Source organism: Leucoraja erinacea, chromosome 25, assembly GCF_028641065.1.
Source record: "Leucoraja erinacea ecotype New England chromosome 25, Leri_hhj_1, whole genome shotgun sequence".
NCBI classification, from domain to species: Eukaryota; Metazoa; Chordata; class Chondrichthyes; order Rajiformes; family Rajidae; genus Leucoraja; species Leucoraja erinaceus.
In genome coordinates this window covers 611,427-637,632 of record NC_073401.1, presented here as the reverse complement: position 1 = coordinate 637,632, position 26,206 = coordinate 611,427, and the positions used below count along the sequence as shown (strand labels likewise).

At 45.4% G+C, this 26,206-nt stretch overlaps 1 protein-coding gene across 4 annotated transcripts in view; it reads right to left on the bottom strand.

The window, feature by feature from the left end:
* The window catches only part of kremen1 (kringle containing transmembrane protein 1), a 335,721-nt gene that overhangs the window by 168,815 nt on the left and 140,700 nt on the right, over nt 1-26,206 (bottom strand). The window lies entirely within an intron of this gene.

The following is a 26,206-nucleotide window of genomic DNA, read 5'->3' as shown; positions in this document are numbered from 1 at the left end:
GTCCATATCACTAAAGTACTAATTATTTGTCTTTAGAAGATTACTGAGTGTAAGAGCTAGCTTCGCACAAGTTACAACAGTGCATGAACTTCAAAAGGTTTGCCTGCAGTAGTTGGATGACTTTAAACGCCATAAAAACACATTTTTCTTTCTGTCTTGCATAAGGCGAGCTAATTCACTCTGGCAGCCAAATCTTCAGCACCTTCTGTTCATACATGTGTAACAAGATCTTGCAGCTGTCTCACTACAGAGCGATGAGTGGAGCAAGGTTTCCCCTCTTTAGCCTGAGGGCAACCTCAGCTGGCGCAGTGCACAGAGGAGGTGTGGAGCTGAGTTTACCTGCCTGCACAGGCTAGTTCTACACTTTGAACTTCAATGAAAGACTCCAGGCATTCAAGGAACACAGAAAGATCAAACATCAATTCTACTTATGGAATTATTTCCAACCCCCAATCCTCATGATTTCTTTCTTCAGATCCTACTCTCCAAATTGAGTAGGTTAAGCCTGTACTTGCCAAAGGTTAGAAGAATGAATGATGCTCTCATTGAAACTTACCATATCTTCACAGGGCTCAATAGGGTGGATGCAGGAAGAATGTTTCCACTGGCAGAGTCTAAAACCAAGGGTCACAACCCCAGTATAAGAGAAAGGTAATTTAGGATTTAGGTGAGGAGAAATTTGTTCAGAGGGTTGTGAATGATTAACTTTCTCTAAATTTGATTATTGTGGGGGCTCAGTCTCTGGTTCATTCAAAACAGCGACCAAGAGGTGTGTAGATATTACGGAATCAAGTATTGTGGGATAGTGCTGGAAAATTACATTGATGTGGATGATCAACCTTGCTAGACCCAAAATGCTGGAGGAACTCAGCAGGACAGGCACCATCTCTGGAGAGAAGGAATGGGTGACGTTTCAGGGTGAGACCGCTCTTCCAGACGTTTCGGGTCGAGGCACTTCTTGATGCATGGCAGAATCGGCTGGATACTCTACACATGTAGCTAAATGACCCTGCCACTGAAAGTTGTGAGCAGCCACATTATCCACAATGTGCATCATGAGCTCGTTTACACCTGGACTACGGGGCATTTATTATGGACACAAGATACAAGATACAAGATACTTTTATTGTGAAATGTGTGGTCACCATACAGCCATACAATTAAAATACAGAACACAACACACGATAGAGTCCAACATAAAACATCCCCACACAGCAGAATCAAAGTTTCCCACTGTGAGGGAAGGCACCAAAGTCAGTCCTCTTCCTCTGTTGTTCTTAATGTTCACCCGTGGTCGGGGCCTCCCGAGCCCTCCGCAGTCGCCGCTACGGTTGGCCCGATATTCAGGCGCGCTCGCCGGTATGGAACTCCGACGTTGGGACGGGAGAACAACCTCCGCGGCTTGGACCTCCGAATCAGCCGTTTCCTACGAGAGTCCGTGGCTCCCGGAGTCCACAGGCCGCGCTGAGCGGAGATTCAAGCTGGCGGCCCTCGGCAAAGAGTCCCAGGGACTTTGCGATGTTGGTCAGCACCGCCCGCGTTGGGAGCTCTTCAAACGTCAGCTCCACGATGTTGGAACAGCGGGCCCAGCACTCCCGGAGCTTCAAACGGCGATCCAGGTAGGCATCGCACCGCTCCACACCACGGTGAATCCAGCGCTGCAAATCCACTGAATTGCTGAAGCTCTGGTCCGGGTCCCCGGCAGGAAAGGCTGCTCCAATCCAGTTGGTAGGCAGCGAAGAGAGGGGCGAGGACCCGACTCGGAAAATAGTTGCGTCCTCGCCAGGAAGCGGCTGAGAAGCAGTTTCCCCCTTACCCTACCCCCCTCCCCCATGTAAAAAAAGTAAAGAAAGTAAGAATGGAGCGAGGTGGAGGATAAATGCGTGGCTGAAAGACTGGTGCAGAGGGCAGAGATTCAAGTTCCTGGATCATTGGGACTTCTTTTGGGGAAGGTGGGACCTGTACAGAAAGGGTGGGTTGCACTTGAACCCGAGGGGGACCAATATCCTAGCGGGGAAATTTGCAAAAGCAGCTGGGGAGACTTTAAACTAGAATGGTTGGGGCGAGGGACTCAAATAGCGAAAGGTAGTAGACAGAATGGGAGGCAGGAAGCAGAAAAGGGAAGCACTCGGACACAAGAGGAGAAAGAAAAAAAAGGAAATAAACAGAGAATAAGAGACGGGGGGTTTCTTAAATGTGCATATTTTAATGCTAGGAGCATTGTAAGAAAGGTGGATGAGCTTAGAGTCTGGATAGACACCTGGAAGTATGATGTTGTGGTGATCAGTGAAACGTGGTTGCAGGAGGGCTGTGATTGGAAACTAAATATTCCAGGATTTTGTTGCTTCAGGTGTGATAGAATTGGAGGAGCAAGAGGTGGAGGTGTTGCATTGCTAGTCAGGGAAGATATTACAGCAGTGCTTTGGAAGGATAGATTGGAGGGCTCATCTAGGGAGGCTATTTGGGTGGAATTGAGAAGTGGGAAAGGTGTAGCAACACTTATAGGGGTGTATTATAGACCGCCAAACGGGGAACGAGAATTGGAAGAGCAAATATGTAAGGAGATAGCAGATATTAGTAGTAAGCACAAGGTAGTGATTGTGGGAGATTTCAACTTTCCACACATAGACTGGGAAACACATTCTGTAAATGGGCTGGATGGGTTGGAGTTTGTAAAATGTGTGCAGGATAGTTTTTTGCAGCAATAGGTACCTACTAGAGGAGGGGCAGTGCTGGACCTCCTATTAGGAAATGAGACGGGACAGGTGGCGGAGGTATGCGTTGGGGAGCACTTCGGGTCCAGTGATCACAATACCATTAGTTTCAATATAATTATGGAGAGGGTCAGAACTGGACCTAGGGTTGAGATTTTTGATTGGAGAAAGGCTAACTTTGATGAGATGCGAGATGATTTAAAAGGAGTGAACTGGGACATTTTGTTTTATGGGAAAGATGTAGAAGAGAAATGGAGGACATTTAAAGGGGAAATTTTAAGAGTACAGAATCTTTATGTTCCTGTTCGGTTTAAAGGAAACAGTAAAAATTGGAAAGAGCCCTGGTTTTCAAGGGAAATTGGACACCTTGTTCGAAAAAAGAGGGAGATCTACAATAATTATAGGCAGCATGAAGTAAATGAGGTGCTTGAGGAGTATAAGGAATGTAAAAAGAATCTTAAGAAATAAATTAGAAAAGCTAAAAGAAGATATGAGGTTGCTTTGGCAAGTAAGGTGAAAGTAAATCCAAAGGGTTTCTACAGCTATATTAATAGCAAAAGGATAACGAGGGATAAAATTGGTCCATTGGAGAGACAAAGTGGACAGCTATCTGCAGAGCCAAAAGAGATGGGGGAGATATTGAACAATTTTTTTTCTTCGGTATTCACCAAGGAGAAGGATATTGAATTATGTGAGGTAAGGGAAACTAGTAGAGTAGCTATGGATACTATGAGGTTCAAAGTAAAAGAAGTACTGACACTTTTGAAAAATATAAAAGTGGATAAGTCTCCAGGTCCTGACAGGATATTCCCTAGGACATTGAGGGAAGTTAGTGTAGAAATAGCCGGGGCTATGACAGAAATATTTCAAATGTCATTAGAAACGGGAATAGTCCCCAAGGATTGGCGTACTGCGCATGTTGTTCCATTGTTTAAAAAGGGTTCTAAGAGTAAACCTAGCAATTATAGACCTGTTAGTTTGACTTCAGTGGTGAGCAAATTAATGGAAAAGATACTTAGAGATAATATATATAAGCATCTGGATAAACAGGGTCTGATTAGGAACAGTCAACATGGATTTGTGCCTGGAAGGTCATGTTTGACTAATCTTCTTGAATTTTTTGAAGAGGTTACTAGGGAAATTGACGAGGGTAAAGCAGTGGATGTTGTCCATATGGACTTTAGTAAGGCCTTTGACAAGGTTCCTCATGGAAGGTTGGTTAAGAAGGTTCAACTGTTGGGTATAAATGAAGGAATAGCAAGATGGATTCAACAGTGGCTAAATGGGAGAAGCCAGAGGGTAATGGTGGATGGCTGTTTGTCGGGTTGGAGGCAGGTGACTAGTGGGGTGCCTCAGGGATCTGTGTTGGGTCCTTTGTTGTTTGTCATGTACATCAATGATCTGGATGAAGGGGTGGTAAATTGGATTAGTAAGTATGCAGATGATACCAAGATAGGGGGTGTTGTGGATAATGAAGAGGATTTCCAAAGTCCACAGAGTGATTTAGGCCATTTGGAAAAAATGGGCTGAAAGATGGCAGATGTAGTTTAATGCTGATAAATGTGAGGTGCTACACCTTGGCAGGACAAATCAAAATAGGACGTACATGGTAAATGGTAGGGAATTGAAGAATACAGTTGAACAGAGGGATCTGGGTATAACCGTGCATAGTTCCTTGAAGGTGGAATCTCATATAGATAGGGTGGTAAAGAAAGCTTTTGTTATGCTAGCCTTTATAAATCAGAGCATTGAGTATAGAAGCTGGGATGTAATGTCAAAATTGTACAAGGCATTGGTGAGACCAAATCTGGAGTATGGTGTACAATTTTGGTCGCCCAATTATAGGAAGGATGTCAACAAAATAGAGAGAGTACAGAGGAGATTTACTAGAATGTTGCCTGGGTTTCAACAACTAAGTTACAGAGAAAAGTTGAATAAGTTAGGTCTTTATTCTCTGGAGCGCAGAAGGTTAAGGGGGGACTTGATAGAGGTCTTTAAAATGATGAGAGGGATAGACAGAGTTGATGTGGACAAGCTTTTCCCTTTGAGAATAGGGAAGATTCAAACAAGAGGACATGACTTCAGAATTAAGGGACAGAAGTTTAGGGGTAATATGAGGGGGAACTTCTTTACTCAGAGAGTGGTAGCGGTGTGGAATGAGCTTCCAGTGGAAGTGGTGGAGGCAGGTTCGTTGGTATCATTTAAAAATAAGTTGGATAGGCATATGGATGAGAAGGGAATGGAGGGTTATGGTATGAGTGCAGGCAGGTAGGACTAAGGGGGAAAAAAAATGTTCGGCACGGACTTGTAAGGCCGAGATGGCCTGTTTCCAAGCTGTAATTGTTATATAGTTATATGGTTATAAAAGTATGAAAAGTATCGAGAGAGTTGGCAGTCAGAAACTTATTCCCAGGATAGAAAGTCAAATACTAGAGGCCAAAGATTAAGGGGCAAAGTTTAAAAGAGATGTGCGGGGCAACTTTTATTACAGAGAGGGTGGTAAGAGTCTGGAATGCAAATGCAAAGCCTGGGTTGCTGGTTAAGCCTGATACGATCGTGCATTTAGGAGACTTTTGGATAGGCATGTGGATATGCAGGAAATATGGATTAGGCGCAGATAGATAAGAGATGGTCTTGACATCAGGTTCAGCACAGGCATTGTGGGCCAAAGGGCCTGTTCTTGTACTGTACTCCTATTATCTATGATCCTTGTGTATTGTGTTTACAGGCCTGTAAGGCTGCTGCAATAAGAATTGCATCATCCTGCTGTTGGTACATATGACAATTAAACATGCTTAACACTTGCCTCTAGAATTATCCATCAGCATTAAGCAGAAATTTAATATCAGTGGAAGCTCCAATAACCGGGCATGCCCAGGGCTTTGATGGTGCCAGATGAGCAGACTTTCGGCATTAATGGAAGTTATTAAGTCTTTGGTGAACATTTGTAACTTTGTTGGTGCCGGACATGTGGCCACCAAGAAATTGTGCCTCCCCCCCCGTCCCCCAGTCGCCCCCCATATTTTGATAGCGATTTCCATGCCTGTGTGAGAGAACCAAAGCTTTGTGAGTTTGATGGGAGTGCAGGAACCTATGTGCTGGAGGGGAGTGTATCAAACGTCATCTGATATGCCAAGAGTCAATAGTCAAGATCAATTTAATTGTCATTTGGACCCCTGGACGTCCAAACGAAATGCCGTTTCAGCAGCCATCCATTACACACAAATAGCCCCCAGACACAACCTAATTACCTTTTACATAAACATCCATCACATAGCTGTGATGGAAGGGCCAAAAAACTTTTCTCCCCACTGCACTCCCCCCCCCCCCCCATGTCAGAGTCAAGTCAAAGCCCCCGGCTGGCCCAGTGGCGATTCTCCGCGGCCATTAAAGCCACGCCGGGGGGTGCGAGGTCGCACTGGGTCTGATGTTGAGGGTGCCGATGTGCGCTCGCAAAGAGACGTCGGTTCCAGCGGGCGGGGGCGGGTGTCAGGCCCCGCTCCAGGAGCTCTTCAGGAGGGAGACACGGCGCAGAGATTTCGCCGTTGCAGGAGCCCCGAAAAGCGGTCTCCAGCCAGGATCGATCCGCGGGCTCTCCGGCGCCGCCCCGCCGCCTACCCAAGTGCAGCCCCCCCATCCCCACGCAGTGGCAGCGGCAGCGATAGCAGCAGCAGCAGCAGCCAACAGCAGCAAGCAGCGCTAAACCCAGCTCAACTCCACCTGTCCCGCCACTCAACTTCAGTCCGGCCAGACTCCGGGACGGCCCACGTGTACAGCACCACGAGTCCCCGCGCTTCTTCCCAGTTGGCAGGGCTGTAGGTCCTCGTTGCGGACTCAGAGTTGAGCTGCATTTAGCACTGGATTGAGCCTCCGAAGAAAAGGTCGGTGTGTCCAGTGTGTGTAGGGAGAGATTCAAAAGTTTCCCCCAAGAAATCCCACCCCCCCCCCTGTCCCCCAGTCACACCCGCATATTTTGATAGCGAAAAAATGCCTGTAATAAAACCACAGACAAAAAATAGTTTGAAGTGCGGACAGGCTGCAGGGGCCGTATCAAACGTCATCTGAGCCATACTCAACTATCATGATTCCATGGATCAAGTTGTGGATTGCTGGATTTGTACTTGGCACGAAACGAAACTCAACTTCACTCCAGATCCTTATCACTTCAGACTTTGATTAAATTCTTCACAACATCTTAAAATGGTTTTCCTCACAGTGTCTGATGGAATACATGCTGCCAGCACAACACAAAATCAATAAGTACACATACCCCCGACAGCAATCTTCACTGCAAGACCGATAATAAAACAACAGACCGATTATAGAGTAGATGATTCTGCTTTTACACCTAATGTCAGAGTTTACAATGAAGTCTGGAGATTGCAGGCAATGCACTGACCAGCAAATCCAATGGTAAAAGTCACCTGAAACAGCTCAATCTGACACGGATTCCACTAAAAACTGCTTTTTCACCCCTGAAGCTTTGAGAGAGAGAGAGAGCAGCGCCTATTAACTGGAATGACTGCATGACGAGGGGGCCAGAGGCTGAGAATGCAGAAAGGAACCTTGGTCTGAAGAGTTCAAAACAATGAATCCTCTTGGTAGATAGACACAGAATGCTGCAGTAACTCAGCGGGACAGGCAGCATCTCTGGGTAGAAGGAATGGGTGACGTTTCGGGTCGAGACCCTTCTTCATTTTGCTAGAATAAATAAGTAGATATTGATTCCTGTGACACGAGGACACAAATCTAAGTTGATAGACACTGGTTTCTTGGCTACATCACAAATTCTGCTGCATGGGCAGTAGAGGCAGATTCAACAGCAACATTTAAATTTGAAATGGATAAATGGTTTAAAAAGACATAAAAAGGCTATCATTAAAGGGCAAGGAACTGATTGCTGGGTCATATAGATGGCATATAAGGGACACTGGCCACCCATCTCAGGTCACATGTATAGTTCATCACCTTTCTATGGTGGGGACAGGTGTGGGTGGAGATAGGCCAGAGAAAGGTTTGATTAAAATGCATTGTAGTCATTGTACCGAATTAATCAAGCAGCACCTCGCTCCAATATTGATTGCAGTCTATGACACTACAGTCTACCATATGCAGGAATCTTTCAGCACATGCTTCAAGCAAAGACTGCAGCACAAGACATGAAGGTTAAGTGGTCAGCAAACAGGTGGGAATTGGAATGCAAAACGTGGTGGACTGAGTCTCATTCATGTGTAAACTATTATTAACTCATGTGCAGTTTTAATCTAATACCTCAAAGATAAAAATCAAAAATTATGTCACAAAACCAACAGCTCAGTGTTACATAAGCCAATTAGTTAATTGTTATTTTAATTCAAACTTAGGTCATCGTGAGCGTATATAGGGTGGCACAGTGGCACAGTCCAGTTGTTGCCTTATAGCACCAGAAACCCACTATGGGTGCTGTCTGTACAGAGTTTGTACCTTCGCCCTGTAACCGCGTGGGTTTTCTCTGGGTGCTCAGGTTTTCTCTCACACTTAAAAAACATACAGGTTTCAAGGTTCATTGGCTTCAATAAAATTGTTTAGAAAATTGTCCCTAGTGTGTAGGATAGTGTTAGTGTCGCTGGTTGTCACAGACTTGGTCGGGCTGAAAGGCCTGTTTCTGTGCTGTATCTTTGAAGTAAAGTAAACTGAACAGAAATGGGATCGCTTGAGAAATATATAGAGTGATGAAAACTATAGGGAGAAATAGTGAACAAAGTGAACATGTGGGACATGTATCTTTATATATTGCATATGAAATTAATTACTCTGGAATTGCATTCGGTGGTGATATAGAAGAAATAGTGACAGCACAAAGCCGAGTTACCAGTTTATGCGTGCTAGTCTAGATTCCGAATCAAGCCCTCTAACTATAATACCAATGATCAAAGACTAAATCACAATCAGTCATTTACTGTAATATGTGGTGAGTCATTTCAAGTTGCACATTTGCAGGACATCCTATTAAAAGTAACAGATACAGTGGTTAAAAGTAACTGCCAGAAATTAATAGGATGCAGCATTATGCATGAAAGTGTTGCCAGACACTTTGGGGGAGGCAGGGAGGTGGGGGGTGAGGTGGACTGGGAAATAACATTTGTAACATTCCTCCCTTCAGTTACAGTACAGATAGTAAAAGTACTTTATTGTTAAGTTTACACTCCAGCAGTATAAACATTGACTTCTCCAATTACAGGTAGTCCTTGCTTGTTCCTTCCTTCCCCTCCCCTTCCCAGCTCTCCTCCAGTCTACTGTCGCCGCCTCTTCCTTTCTTTCCCCTCCCCCCACCCCCCGACATCAGTCTGAAGAAGGGTCTCGACCCGAAACATTGCCTATTCCTTCGCTCCATAGATGCTATGCCTCACCCGCTGAGTTTCTCCAGCATTTTTGTCTACCTTACCGGCAACAGTGTGACTGGTCAAAGCCACTTTTCTACATGTGTAGGAAGGAACTGCAGATGCTGGTTTGAACCGAAGATAGACACAAAAAGCTGGAGTAATGCAGTGGGTCAGACAACATCTCTGGAGAAAAGGAATAGGAGTCTGAAGAAGGGTCTCGACCTGAAACATCACATATTGCTTTTTTTCCGGAGATGTTGTCTGTCCTGCTGAGTTACTCTAGCTTTTTGTGTCCACCTTCCTGCATTGTGTTTAGTAGAGTTTGGGCATCCAGAATCTATACAGTGAAGGGAGATGGAAAGGCTACTCAAGTCCACTGAAAGGCCAGCTAAACCTCTGAGGGATGTGTCCCACTGGAAGCCTATCCAGTGCTATGGATAGACAAATCTTTCTGCATTGGCTGGGGTGGCGTTTGAACCCTCAATCCTGCATTTTCTGACTGGGAGGCAGGAATTGTGGAACTATTAGAAACGTTTACTTCTGCCCGAGTATCTGCAGCATGGTCTCTCACCTATTCCTTGGCACCTCGTACTGACTTCTGGAAATTAGGGGACAAATGTACGAGTGGTGGAAAGGATGGGAAGTGCCTATAGCCATTAGGAATCGTGTACATAAAATCATGATGTATACTGGGTTATTAACTTAACACAATAACCCTGCAATTTTACTTCGGAGTCACGTGAGTGACTACGTGAAGAACCCCGCCAAGACGCATGCGTGTCATATCGCTACACGCATTGCAATGAGTCACAGCAGGGGGAACGACGTTCCCCTTAGCGGCAGAATTTGAAAGCCGGGAACAGCAGGTAAGGAGACTTTGCGTTCCTTCCACTTACCTTACAGGTGGAGACATGGACCAGATCCACGAAAGCTGCGAAAAAGCTGGCGGGGGAGAACCGCGGAGTTGCGGGCAGCCAGCAGCAGCAGCCAACGGCACGCCAATCTCCCGAAATGGGAACAGCTGTGCCCGACTTCGCTCCCGCACCGGCCACGGCCGGGCAGTAGAGCGAAGCAAAAAACTAACAGAGTCGTTGACTCCGATGAGTCCGACTCTGAATAGCCGCGAGCGGCCAGTGCCCGTGAGCATTGGGGCCGGTTGGAGCGGCTTCAGGAGCAGCCGCGAGCGGCCAGTGCCCGAGAGCATAGGAGTCAGTTGGAGCGGCTGGAGGAACAGGAGCAGCCGCGAGTGGCCTGTGCCCGAGAGCATTGGAGCCGGTTGGAGCGGCTGTTGGAGCAAGTACTCCAAAGTGACAGGCTCCGGGAGATGGAGACTAGTCACAGTGGGCAGCTAGTAAGTCCTACAGCAGTACCTCTTGTAGGGCTGCACAGTGTTTCTCCTCTAGTACATAGGGTCAATTCTGGGCTGACCCTGAAGAGGGGTGCAGAACATACCCCTAGTGCACATGGGGTGCAAGAAAACCTATTGGATATGGTGTCCCAGTTTATTCAACCCGACCAAACTGGCCAAAACCTGGAACCTAAAATAGCTGCAAGTATCGACTACTTGTCATTCAACCAGCTATAAGGACAGGCATTATTGGACACCACAGCAAGACACTTACCACCAGGGAACTGCAAAAACACTGAATGTTCCCAGTGTCAACCAGTGTATTTGAAAACATGTCGGAGCCTCAATCAGAGCCAGGGACTTGAAACTACAGAAAGTTCTGAAAGTCCTAACAGCGGGAATTACGGTTTTCGCCCGCACAATAAACAAAAAAGACATGACACAAGATCACCAGGATGCACTGGCTTTATTTTGCAACTACCAATACGAGTAAACAGCATTAGGAAGAAGTGCCATCCAACCGGCTTTAGACCCTAATTTGCAGGCCTATGCAAACCTGGAACCTCCAAACCACCAATATTACTATTTGGAGGCAACTTATCAAAACAGGTAAAAGAACTTGACGAAGAGGGTAAAACCCTGGGGCTCATTAAAGCAACGTCTAAAAACTACTTCGGCCAGGAAAAAGCACCCCAGTCGGCCAAGACAAACTGGTGAAAGCTCAAAGGCCAGGAACACTCAACATCGGTCTTTTTAGGCCATGGCCCAGACCGGCCTTCCTGGGGAATGCGCTAACCCTCAACACCGACCCAACTACAGATCCAGACACCGGCGCCTCAACGTCCACGGAGGATGCCGAAAAAGTAACAAACCTACCAATAGTAACCATGGAGGTAGGTGGGTCTGGTTCCTTACGAGGTTGGTGGGAGATTACAATTCTATCTGGATGCATGAAATAAATTAACTACCGACACTTATATTTTCAGAAGTATAGGGTTATACCATAGAATATATACAAAAACATAATCCTCCAGTTCAGCATGTACCGAACCGAATGTTCATGCTTACAGGCAAAGAAAAATCAAAAGCGCATGCTGAACTACAGTGGCCATATAAAAAAGGAGTAATGGAGGAAACCGAACACGAATCACAGGAATTCGAGTCCAAAATCTTTATCATAAACAAGATGGTGGTTGCCGCATCATCATAGATTTGACTAATTTGAATACTTTCGCACTATATATTCATTACTAGATGGAAACCATTGTTACTGCTAAGCAATTGATTTCCTAGGTTACTACATGGCAAGCATCGTTTTAAAAGATGCTTACTATACAGTACCCATTAGAGGTGACCACAGATGTTATTTAACACAATGGATCATCTGGAGTTCACCCTTAACTCAGTTCGACTTTGCCAAAAGAAAAGGTTACAGCCTTCATGGAGGCTAGCAGCAAAATCATTGACATCACAAAACCATCCATCAGACTGATAGCAAGAATAATTGGCATTATAGTGGCTGCGTTTCCAGCCACACAAATCGGACCTTTACATTATCAAAAATTACAGAGGGCTAAAATACGAGCACTCAAAAAATTATGGTGGTCATTTTGACAGACCAATGAAGCTACCAACAGAGGCCATAATGGAACTAAAATGGTGGAAAGATAACATTAGGCATTGTTCCAATCCAAACATTATCAGCTACCCGTCTATGGAACTACAAACTGATGCCAGTGCACTTGGATGGGGTGCTACCAATTCCATCTCCAGCTGTGGGGGAGATGGAATGCACAGGAGGCATCATTATTACAAACACTGTGCATAAACTACTTGGGAATGTTAAGTGCATTCCATGGCCTTAAGTCATATTGTACTGGGTCATATCACCAGCAAGTTAGACTACAAATTGACAATACCACCGTGGTAGCATATATCAACCACATGGGTGGAAACAAATCGACATCATGTGACAATCTGGCCAACACAATTTGGCAATGGTGTATCCAGAGAGAGATATTTGGATATCAGCTACCTACTTACCAGGTAAATTAAATTTAGTGGCAGACAACAGGTCAAGCAAATTCAATGAAAACACTGAATGGATGTTGGATAAAAATTTATTTGCTGAAATTACAGCACGGTATGAAACACCAGATATCGACCTATTCACATCCAGGCTCACACCAGCTATCGAATTATGTTCATGGGAACCAGAACCTGGGGCAGTGGTAACAGATGCATTTTCGCTGCATTGGGGGATTGTTTATTTATGCATTCCCTCCTTTCTGCCTCATCAGTCGGGTATTTAGGAATACACAGCAAGACTCCGCATCTGGTATTTTGATAGTACCCAATTGGCCTTCTCAACCATGGGTCCCGGTGATACTCAACATGGTATTAGAACCATGCATCACCATCCATCCTAGACCTAATTTACTGGTTCATCCCGCAACAAGGGGAAGTTACCCATGTCATAATTATATAAACCTATTAATTTGTAGAGTTTAAAAGCACCTCTACTACACCTGGGACTGACGGACCGAACAGTGGATATTATTTCAGCGGCCCACGGACAGTCCTCCAAAAAAAAAAAAAACTTGGTGTCATCAAGAAATGGGACTGTCACAACAATAAACATCACCCACAGATCTATCAACATCCCGTCTGTTCTGGAATTCCTGGCAAGCCTCCATTACGATGAGAGGCTCAGTCATAGTGCCATCAACTGCGCCAGAAGTGCTCTGTCAACATACCTGTGGCAAGGAACAGAGCGGCATTCTGTTGGGACACACCCTGGTAACCAAACTCATGAGGGGCATTTTTAATGTTAATCCCCCAAGAACCAGGTACTTCCAAATATGGGATGTGAGCATTGTACTGACCATGTTAAGAAACTGGTCTCCAGCTACAGCTCTGTCCCTACAGAAACTGACTATGAAAACAGTCATGCTGATGGCCTTGGTCACGGCACATAGGGTCCAGTCACTACAGAAACTAAGGCTGGACAACATGACTATTTCATCTGGAAATTTAACTTTTCACATCAATAAATTAGTCAAACAAAACAGACAGGGGTCAGCAGGCCTAAAAACAGAATTCAGGGCCTATCCGACAGATGATCGTCTCTGTATTGTAACACACTTACTATTATATATGGAGTATACCAAGATCATCAGAGGGAAAGAATTGTCACTTTTAATCAGCTACAAACAGCCACTCAAAAGAGTGACAGTCCAGACCATCTCTAGATGGCTAAAACAGGTCCTAATAAAGGCTGGAGTAGACACTAACATTTTGAAACTTCACTCCACCAGGGCTGCAGCTACATCGGCAGCTATGAAGTTGGATGCTCCTATGGACCAAATCCTCAAGACAGCAGGATGGTCAATTGAGAAAACTTTCCAACGATTTTATAACAAACCAGTCATTGAACCTGGAACATTTGCAGAAACAATTTTAAGTTCTGTAATATAATTTACCCCATAAATAGGGGCTATAATTTGGTGTTAATATATTTATCGTTGGGTTTTCAATATCGTATTGATGTCTAATGATGTTAACACTATTCTCCCCATAATCAAGGCAGATGTGATGCATGGACTCATTTCCACGGCATGAAATCACAGAGCTTTAAATTCTTCACATAGTCACTCACGTGACTCCGAAGTAAAATAGTAAGATTTAACGAGAACTTACCAGTTTGAAGTTTGATAGTTATTTTATGAGGAGTAACGTTGAGGGATTACGTGCCCTCCGCTCCCACCCTTGATCATATACTCACCAGGCATCTCTTCTCTAATCTTACTATGTTTAGTCATTACAGTTATCTGTGATTTCACACCGCTGCTTTGAAGAATGACATGCATGCGTCCTGGTGGGGTTCTTCACGTATTCCCTCAACGTTACTCCTCATAAAATAACGATCAAACTTCAAACTGGTAAGTTCTCGTTTAATCTTACTAATAACCTTGCGGCTGCTAATTATAGCTGAAGAAACTAGATGGAAATTTAGCGTAGAAAGTTACACAGCTTTTGTTAAACAGCAAAGGCAAACATTTCTGGCCATATTTTAACATTTAAATTTTCGTCAATAGAAAAAGTATATATATAAGTGTAACAGCATTAAATCACGTAGGTTGCCGCAACCAGCCTTGGAAATGATGTTATGGCTGCGAATGGACCACAAACCCCACGTCTGTGAAATTCACTCTAATGTTAATGATGTACAGGGCACAGTGAACGAAGTACAGAAAAGGCCATGTTATTAAGGAATTAAAGGTCACTAAATACTGTTGTTACAATATCTTCCAAAAAGTTCACAGCGGGAGCTCTGTACCCACAGCGTTTAGGAAGAGTACACCTCGGTAGCATCCTCACGTAACAGCCTTTAGGGAATGTAACATCCTCACACAGGGACATGTTGAGAATCCACTCATCATTCCATGCCAAAGGTAGACACAGAAAACTGGAGTAACTCTGGAGAGATGCTGCCTGTCCCGCTGAGTTACTCCAGCCTTTTGTGTCTATCTTCAGTTTAAACCAGCAGTAGCAGTACCTTCCTACATATCTTTCCATGCCGATCTGTCTGACAGAAAGCCAAGACAACACAGCCCCTCGGAACATCTTGGCCTCTCAATGGAGGTCTTAAATGATAGCAAGTGGGAGAATCTGGACCAGCCACAACCTTGGAGGAATTAACCAAGTCCATCCTTGCCCGTGAGCTGAATGAAACACCTGGAAGTGACGGCTTCCCGGCTAAACTCTGCTCGGCTCTGTTGAACTAGACTGGAAGATTGCGACATGATGTTTCTGGCCAGCAGCTTCGTGATAAATTCACTCTCATGAGAGCAATAGACAGGGGGAATGCACAGCCTTTTACCCAGAGCTGGGGAAATCACGAAACAGAGGACATAGGTTGGAGGTGAGAGGGGAAATATTTAGTATGAACCTGTGAGGCAACCCTTTCACACAGAGGGAGGCGGGTGTATGGAATGAGATGCCAGAGGAGATAGTTGAAGCAGGTACTATAACAACATTTAAAAAAAACATTTGGGCAGGTACATGGCTATCCATGTAAACATTTTTGAAAGGTTTAGAAGGGAGATAGGCCATGCGTGGGCAGTTGAAATGGTGGAGATGTGGCATCTTGGGCGGCAGAGACAAGTTGAGCCAAAGGGCCTTTTTCTGTGCTGTATGACTATAACCATCTACAAACAGAAGGGGGAGAGGTCAAACATCAGGAATTAGAAACCCATCCTACTCTTGAATGTGGATGAAAAGAACCTGTCCAAGGTTGTCACCAATTGGGCAAGTCAGATCTCAGTCAGGTGATCCATTCAGACCAAACCTGTGCTGTACCTGACAGGAGCAATGTGATGGCCTATGTGTGGGATCAGCGAATGGACACTTGCCTGGTCAACTTGAATCAAGAGAAGGCTTATGGCAGGATATCGTACACAGGATATCACAGGAAAGGATAAAATAAAACCGTGACTGTAAGAGTGGCACACCCCTCTTGGTGACTAGCTAGAGCCTGATCATCAGCTATGAGGGGCTCTTGCATTGCTGTTCATGGCATTGGCGTGATCCATACCCTATTCCTCTGCAGTGGCCATCACCCCAGCCATTATCTGCTTCATGTTGGGATTTAAGTTGTGTTATATCCAACAGTTCAAGGTGCATAAGTCCCTAAACAAGAAAGGCAAAAGCATATTGAACATTGTCCTTGTACTGATGAACATTTTAATGTGTGGCTGTGTCAAAGTGCACATGGAACCAAAGTACGCAAACATCAGGTTTCAATAAGTGCTGAGGTTCCAACTGGACCTGACCTTTCAAAATATGCTCCTGGTCTCCTTCCTACACTGTCAAAGCCAGGCTGCCTTTAGGCCGGCTGCGATGAGGATGAGATGATTAGCCACCTTTTTATGGACTGCAGAGTTGCAAAGAAGATCTGGAAAAGGATGCAAGGGTTCCTGAAGCAGCTGCATAACAGAGGGTTCTCTAAGGAAACTTCATCATTTAAGAAAGGCAACAGGGACATAGCACGAAATTATAGGCCAGTGGGCCTTACATCAGTGGTTAGGAAATGAGTGATTCCAAGGAACAAGATTCATGTGTATTTGGAATTGCATGGACATATTAATTAAATGCAGCATGGCTGTGTGCATGGGAAGTACTCTCTCACAAATTCAATTGATGTTTTGGAGAAAGTATTTAATGTTGTTGTTTATTGTTTAGTTTATTGTCCCGTGTACCGAGTTACAGTGAAAAGCTTTTGTTGCGCGCTAACCAGTCAACGGAAAGACAATACTTCTTTACAATTAAGCTATTCACTGTGTACAGATACATGATAAAGGGAATAACATGAGTAAAGTCCAATCAAAGATAGTCCAAGGGTCTCCAACGAGATAGATAGTAGTTTAGGACTGCTCTCTGGTTGTGGTAGGATGATTCAGTTGCCTGATAACTCCCTGAATCTAGAGGTGTGCTTTTTCAAACTTGTACATCTTTTGCACTATGGGAGAGGGGAGAAGAGGCAGGCAGAAGTGGTCAGGGTGCGACTCATACTTGATTATGCTGCTGGCCTTGACGAAGCAGCGTGAGGTATAAATGGAGTCAATGGAAGGGAGGTTGGTTTGTGCGTCCACACTTCTCTGTGATGAAGGTGGCTGCTGAGAGTAGGCACTGGATGTTATCTGCATCAACTTTATTGAAACATTTGTCTCGGTCCCGCATAGTGGACTGGCCAAAAATATCATGTCGCAAGGAATCGATGGTGGCTTGGTGTTAGAACTCAGAAGGTGTGTTCTTCTGACTGGAGGTCGGTGATCAAAGCAGAGAGGAATGCAGACCATGCTGTAGATGGCATCGTGGTTAATGCACAGATTGTAGGCTGAAGGGCTCGTTGCTCTTCTGTATTTTTCTATGTTCTATGTATTCTGTCCTAGGGGCTGTTCCCAGGGATGCCCATGATCGAGTACTACTGGAAGATCATCAACTCAACGAAAAAACACATTGCCGGAAACTTGTTGGTTGACCCGCACAAGGTGAACGTTGCCACCTGGTACATTCCAAGGAATTCACTGAAGCTTGGTGCAGCCAATGCAAAGGCTATGTGGGGAGGACTGTAGTCCAAGGTGCTGCCCTCACTAGAGATTCAGGAGCTAAACCCTGTGGACAAATATCTCAAACACTTGAATCAGTATTCATGTCAAGAGTTAGACATGAGTGGAATTAGTGGTTCTTACACAGAAACACTACCAACAAATAATACTATGAATGTTCAGACCAATTGGTACTGTATTGAAAAGAAAGCCATTTATCGTTTCTGTATTTCTTAGGTTTATATTTTTATGAATAAAGTTTGCTTTTGTAATAAAAATGGAAAATCCAAATTTGTCTCTGAAAAGATTCTTCACCAGGAATCTAAACTCAGCGGGTTGGGCAGTATCTGTGGAGGGCAGTATCTGTGAAGAGACAGATGATGTTTTGGGTTAGGACCCTTTTCCATTCCCTCCACAAATGCTATCTGACCCATTGAGTTCCTCCAGCACATTGTGTTTTTCCCAAGATTGCAGCATCTGCAGTTTCTTGTCTTAATGCATACCTCAGTGCACTAGGTGTAATTCTACATTCTGTGAGAGCCCCCAACATAGTGAAATACTCACCTGACTCACGTGACTTGCGTATTCACTGGCATTTGGAAAAACATGGACATATTGAGTGCGGCACAGTGGCACAGCGATAGAGTTGCTGCCTTACAGCGCCAGAGACCCGGGCTCGATCCTGACCATGGATGCTGTCTGTACAGAGTTTGCAACTATCTCCCTGTCACCGAGTTGGTTATCTCCTAGATCTTCGGTTTCCTCCCCCCCCACTCTAAAGACGTACAGGTTTGTAGGTTAATTGGCTTGATACACGTGTAAATGATCCCTAGTGTGTAACAGGCAAGTGCCGTCGAGGTAGGCAGTGCCATCCCTGACAAATTATGAAAAAGTAATTATTAAATATAAATAGATGATTTCCTATTCATTTACTAAATTCAGTATTTATTATTAAATGGTTATTATTTTAATAACGGATCTTCGGTCGGCATAATTCTGCCGTGCCTTTCATCTGCAGAACGCGTAATACACGTAACTATGTTCAACTCATGTGCTGTGGACGCTGCTTCAAGCCTTCACTTACAACGGGCAATAAAGGCAGCTGAAATCCTGCCTTTGCACCATGGACTGCATGCAGGGTGCTGTGCATGCAGGGTGCTGTGCATGCAGGGTGCTGTGCATGCAAGGTGCTGTGCATGCAAGGTGCTGTGCATGCAAGGTGCTGTACATGACCACAGGAGACGAGGCCAATCTGCGCATGTGCGTTTTTAAAAGATTTTTTCAAAATCAACTGACTGCTTACAGGACCAATCTGCGCATGTGCGGTTTTTCGATTTGCAGTGCATGCACTTTTTTTTCAGATTGTTAAAGGTCGACTGACTGCCCAGTGCCTACACTGAGTAATTACTCAGGGCACGTGCCTGGTGCGTAGGATAGTGTTAATGTGCAGAGACCGCTGGTCGGCGTGGACTCGGTGGGCCGAAGGTCCTGTTTCCACGCTGTATCTCCAAAATAAACTAAATTAGGGAAATTCTGCTTTGTGCACTGGAAGCACTTTCTCACAAATTCGACAGTATTTGGAGGATGTGTTGAAGATGAGGGTCGGCTCTGGATGTTGGCCACATTGAGTTCATTAAAGCAGTTGTCAAGGTCCCACATAGTGGGCTGGCCTAAATGATGAAGTCACAAGGAATCCACAGTGGGTTGGTCATAGAAGTCGGAAGGTAGTCATAGAGGGGTGTAACGGGCAACGATCACTTCTCGTTACTAAACCATCACAGTCAAACGTGCAGGGACTTTCCTCTGCAAAGTCAGATGTCTCTTCTTTCAGAATCCAAGAAACAAATAGACCTAGATACGGTGAAGGGACAAGGATGCAGCAAAGATGAAGGTAGACTGGAGTGGAAATCCGTCTGCAATGTGCATGACTCACTGGAGGGTTATGGCATGGAATGGCAATGTCCACTTAGGTCAAGGTTCTGCTGTGGGAAAATTTAATAGCACCAGGCCCTGGATCACAGCACCCACCCCTCGCGGTCTGAAGATCTGCCCCTCACATCTCCTTTAAACTTTCCCCACTCACCGTAAAGCTATGCACTCTACCATTTGACATTTCCATCCGGAAAAAAAGGTTCTGACTGTCAAAGAGTCAGGCTCGGGCCTGAAGCCCCAGGCACTAGGCCCCAGGCATCAGTTTGCCAGCCACACAGCTGTTTTCCAGCTGTGTGGGAATGAGAATGCACTGACTACAGGACAAGGGCAGTGGTGTGGAGGGAGGTATGGGTTGGGGCACGAGTTTGGTCAGCAGAGAGAGAGTTCATAGATGGGGACTTTCAAACACTGAAATGTTTCTGAACACTCCTTAATACAGTTTCCAACAGCACAAAAGAAAATGCTGAGATTGATCAGTCCCAGCTCCTGTGATCTGTGGGCTCCCTCATAAATACCAAACTGTTTCAGGAATAGCGTGTAATAGAGATCACATTACTCATGGAAGTCGCAGCTTTGCCCACAGCTCTGGCCTCAGGAAGTAGTTCTTTAAAGTGTCCCTCCAGCTGCTGAGCAGGGTTGCAAAGAATGTGTACATGTGATAATGATTGGTTGGGGGCTGCGCCTCAGACTGTGGGGACAGTGAAACATGTACAGGCTGCTCAGGAATTGTGAGTGCAAGGAAACCACTTCCTCCTGCAAACGACTGTGACAGGACGCTGCCAAGGAGGTATCTGTGTAGAATCAAGCCACATCTTCCCATCTCCACCCCTTTCCGCTTTCCCCAGTGCAACTCCCTGATTAACATCCATTCCCACCCAAGTGGGGTGGGGGACCCCAGGTACCTTCCCCTGCAACCGCAGGAGATGCAACACCTGTCCCTATACCTCCTGCCATGACTCTGGCCAAGGACCCCGACAGCCCTTTCAGGTGTGGCAGAGGTTCACTTGCACCTCCTCCAACCTCATCTACTGTATCCGCTGTTCCAGGTGTGGACTCCTATATATCAGCCAGACCAAGCACAGGTTCAGCAATCATTTCACTGAACACCTCCGCTCGGTCCGCCTAGGCCTATATGATATCCCGGTTTAAAACATTTTAAATCCACCGCCCATTTCCTCACTGACCAATCTGACCTGGGCCTCCCCCACTGTAAGAGTGAGGCCTAACACAAATTGGAGGAACAGCACCTCATATTTTGCTTGGGCAGCTTACATCACAGCAGGAAGAATATTGACTTCTCTAAAATCAAGTAACCTTTGCTTTCCCTCTCTCTTCATCCCTCCCCCATCCAGGTTCTCTGACTAGTTTAACTATCTTCCTGATTACATTTTATTTTGTTTGGTTTGTTGTCATTTCCCCCTAGCTAACAATGATCTATTCTGCATTTTCATTGAACTTCACCCCCTTTGATCTCTTGTTGCCGTACCTTACCCTTCCGTATCTCAATGTCGCCCTCTTCCCTAACTCTCACTGAAAAAGGCTCACCCTGAAACTCCACCCATTCCTTCTATCCAGAAATGCTGCCTGTCCCTCTGAGTTACTCCAGAGTGTCTATCTTAAGAGTCAAGAGTGTTTTATTTTCTCATGTCCCGCACCGGAACAATGAAATTCTTACTGACAGCCCTTTCAGGTGAGGCAGAGGTTCAGGTGAGGCAGAGGTGATAATGTCATAGTTATAGGAGCAGAATTAGGCCATTCGGCCCATCATCTACTCCGGTGTTCAATCATGGCTCATCTATCTCTCCCTCCTTACCCCATTCTCCAGCCTCTTCCCCATAATCCCTGACACTTGTACTAATCAAGAATCTATCTATCTATCTCTGCTTTACAGATATGTAGACATAGTACTCAGTAGATACCATAATAAACAACAAAAGGAAATACAATAAATTAAAAAATATAATATAGTGCATAAACAAAAACATAGCCTTGTCCCTATTTCAAGGGAGTTTGGAGTTTGAAGTTTAGTTGCAGTGTATAATGTTCAAGAGCCTGATGGTTGTTGTGAAGAAGCTATTCCTGGACCTTTCAGGCTCCTCAACCATCTTCCCATTGGCAGGAATGAAATGAGAGTGTAGCCTGGTTGGTGTGTGTTCTTGATGATACTAGCTGCCTTTTTGAGGCAGTGACTCCTGTAGATCCTTTCGATGGTGGGGAAGTCAGTACCCATGGATGACACCATGGATTGGATGGTGTCATCCACATTATGTCATCTCCTTCATCCTTAGGCATTCAAGTTGCTAAACCAGCCCATGATGGAACCAGTCAATATGCTCTCTACATATAGAACCTCAAGGAAGTATTTGTCAACATACCAAATCTCCACAACTTGTAAGAATGTAGAGGCTTTCATTATGATTGCATCAATGAGCTGTGTCCAGAACAGATCTTCAGAGATATGTACCACCAGGAACTTGAAGTTGGTGTTAGGTTTGTGGATCCTTGGCCTTCCTCTTCTAAAGTCAACAATCAACTCCTTGGTTTTACTGTTGTTGAGACCAAGGTGGTTGTTCTGGGACCATTCAATCAATCATTCTCCCTCCTATACTGACTCATCTGTAAAAGTAATTTGTCCAGCAATAGTTGTGTTGTCGGCAAATCTAAAGATGGAGTTGGAAATATGTCCGGCTACACAGTAATGCGTAGAGCAGCATATCTGCATTTAGGAGCTCTTCTATGCAGCTATGGAGACACTTGGATTCATTCACTGTCTGAGAATGTCCCGGGAACAGTCACAAATGCCCAAGCAGCCCTCAAACACTGATCACACTCACCCTTGCTGCAGGATCGTTTCTCTGCCCAGATACTCCACTGTGCTTGGAAGGAGAAATGTAGAACCTTACAATTTAGTTAAATACAATGTTTGCAAGGTACGGCTCACAGAAGTGGAGGGTTATGGTATGAGTGCAGGCAGGTGGGACTAAGGGGAAAAAAAGTTGTTCGGCACGGACTTGTAGGGTCGAGATGGCCTGTTTCCGTGCTGTAATTGTTATATTGTTATATTGTTATATTGTTAAGTGCTGGCATTCAAAGATGCATCCATGCCCTACCAGCACTCCCTGTGACCACCTGCCATATAAGCCACTTCCTCTGTCATATTTCTTTCTACATCTTTTTGTTATTTAGTTCTGTTGGAATGAATAAGCTGGGTGTCTTCTCGATACTTTGTGGGTGATCCTGCTGATGCCACTACTTAGCCTTTGACTGAGGTTTGATCCAGATTTGTTTGGTGGTTGCGCAGGAGAGATGAATGAATGAATGAATGAATGAATGAATCAATGAATGCATGAATGAATGAATGTATGGATGAATGAATGAATGGATGACTGACTGAATGAATGAATGAATGGCCATTGAACCATTGACCCATTGAAGCTATGCAAATAGTCACCACTTACAACGTTACAAAGTGCCCCCTTGCCAGGTCCCAGTTTATTCTCCCCCCTCCCCCTCTTCACAGCGGTCCCCACGCCAGGTCCTCCCTTGTTCCTTCCCTCGGCAGCAGAAACCTCACTCCCACGTGTCCGCCTCGTCCATCATTGACCGCCACTCCAACCTCCCCACTAATGATACGATACAGTACGATAAAACTTGATTCATCCCCGGAGGGAAATTGTTCTGCCGACAGTCACAAGCCAACAAGGTCCACCAGTCACGGAGACTCCTGTTGCCGCCAAGGCCCCACTACTGCCGAAACTCATGCTGCCGCTGGGGCACCCGCTGCCACTGCCGAGACTCCCATTGTTGCCGCCGAGGCTCCCATCAGCGCCGTTGCTGAGACTCCTTCAGCCAAGGCAGATCTCGCTGCCCGGTTTCACGGCAGTCCCCTGGGAGGCCTGTGCGGCGAGTCGGGCCTATCGTGGTTAACGCTGCCGAATCTTCTCCAGATGTCTCTGTGGCGCTAACCCAGGTCCTAGCCACGGTCTCCGTCACCCAAGGTCCGTTGACCGCGGGCTCCAACACGCGAGGCTCCGGCCCTGGCTTCTGCCGGGAGCCGTCCAACACTTCAAGACGTGCCTAACCTTTTAAATAGTTACATTTTAAATGTCGCCTTTACTATGACGGGAAGAGCTGCTTACTCACAGCGCCAGGGACATGGGTTCTATCCTGACCTTCAGTGCTGTCTGCGTGGAGTTTGCACTCTCCCCCTGTGGCTGCGTGGGTTTTCTCGCAATGATGCTGCCTGTCCCGCTGAGTTACTCCAGCATTTTGTGTCTACCTTCGGTTTAAACCAGCATTTAAACCTAAACTAAACTAGACTAGACTAAACTAATAAAAGCACCAATTGTGATTCTGATCAAAGTGGTTTAAAATCAATTCACCAGAAACTAATTTGGGGGCATTGCACACCCATTGCAATAAGTCTATTCTTATCAATGACAGCTCAGAAAAAACATGAAAAGATGCCTTTATGCTTGTGGACGCATGTTTAACTATGAGTGTTAGGGAGGAGGATGGATTTCACAATGTGGAATCAGCGCTACTGGCTAATTGACTAATTCACTGCACTATTTGCCCCACAATTATATACCATAGTGGAAATTATTCAACAGCTAGAATACTGGCTGAAGTTTGCTGTGTTGAGCTGCAGGGCAAACCACTTTGAGCCAGAAGGGTCCTAAGGGATGCTCTCACCCTGTGGGGCTGTGGGTTATAACTCCATGTACATGTAATGAACGTCTATGGATTACAAACCAACTCGTACGAATCATGCACACCTACACAACACACAAACACAGCAGGATGGTCCCGCAGTCTCATCAATGCAGACTTGTTCCTTCGTCTTTACTTCCAAAAGAACCAAACTCTTTTAAAAGCTGACTTAAAAGCAGAGCTCAGTAATAACATAAAAGGAAGAACAATTTCGCAAAATCATTCACTATTTCACAGGATGGATCCGCAGATTAATTCCCACTCCAGACTCAGAAAAAAAAAAACACTTTTGTAATTCTGTAGTTTAAGAATTCTGGTAATGTTTAACTTGTTATTTCTGAACTTTGCTGCATCATTGATTCAGATTCAATTTAGATTCAGATTCAATTTAATTGTCATTGTCAGTGTACAGTACAGAGACAACGAAATGCATTTAGCATCTCCCTTGAAGAGCCACATAGCAAACGATTTGAATAAATAATAATAAGTGTCCGGGGGGGGGGTGGAGATTGGCAGTCACCGAGGTACGTTGTTGAGTAGAGTGACAGCCGCCGGAAAGAAGCTGTTCCTCGACCTGCTGGTTCGGCAACGGAGAGACCTGTAGCGCCTCCCGGATGGTAGGAGGGTAAACAGTCCATGGTTGGGGTGAGAGCAGTCCTTGGCGATGCTGAGCGCCCCCCGCAGACAGCGCTTGCTTTGGACAGACTCAATGGAGGGGAGCGTGGAACCGGTGATGCGTTGGGCTATCATTGGTGGACAAGAGGAGGAATCTATGTCTTGGGTCCAGTTTGTCTCGCTGCTGTCATTTCTCTCCCAACTAACCCTCCGCATCTATTCTCTGGGCAACAGGCCCACACTGGGAATCCACCCAACTGGGTGAAAATCTGCATGGTGGCTGATGCGGAATACTACACACCACCCTGGTTTGGAAATATAGACAATAGTCAATAGGTGCAGGAGTTGGCCATTCGACCCTTTGAGCCAGCACCAACATTCGATGTGATCATGGCTGATCATCCACAATCAGTTCCCCGTTCCTGCCTTCTCCCCATATCCCTTGACTCCGCTATCTTTAAGAGGTCTATCTAACTCTCTGTTGAATGCATCCAGAGAACTGGCCTCCACCACCCTCTGAGGCAGAGAATTCCACAGATTCATAACTCTCTGTGTGAAAATATTTCCTCATCTCCGTTCTAAATGGCTTACCCCTTATTCTTAAACTGTGGCCCCTGGTTCTGGACTCCCCCAACATCGGGAACATGTTTCCTGCCTATAGCATGACAAAACCCCTAATAATCTTGTATGATTCAAAATCCCCTCTCATCCTTGTAAATTCCAGAGTATACAAGCTGAGCCGCTCCATTCTATCAACATATGACAATCCCGCCATCCCGGGAATTAACCTTGTGAACCTACGCTGCACTCCCTCAATAGCAGGAATGTCCTTTCTCAAATTTGGAGACCAAAACTGCACACAATACTCCAGGTGTGGTCTCACTAGGGCCCTGTACAACTTCAGAAGGACCTCTTCACTCCTATTCTCAACTCCTCTTGTTATGAAGGCCAACATGCCATTCTCTTTCCTCACTGCCTGCTGTACCTGCATGCTTACTTTCATTGACTGATGAACAAAGACCCCCCCAGATCCCATTGTACTTCCCCTTTTCCCAACTTGACACCATTTCTCTTCATTCCTTCACTGGTCGTAGATGTAAATCGTGGAACTCTCTGTACATCTGCACTGCAGCAGCACCTGTTTGCAGACTGCAAATGTTCAGGAAGGAAACTCACACCTCCTTCACAAGGCCGTGAAAGATGGGCAATAAATGTCAGAGCTACCAGCATCTCCCTCACCACATGCGTACATGAAAAGCGTTCAGTCAGAGCTGTTATTTAGGGTAACTGCAATTCCGTATGGCCACAGGGAAGTTACTCTCACAGTCAGATGAGTAAGAGATAAGGCAATCCATGGAATATAGAACTGTACATCAAAGGACAGGCCCTTTGGCTCACGTGTCCATACTGAAG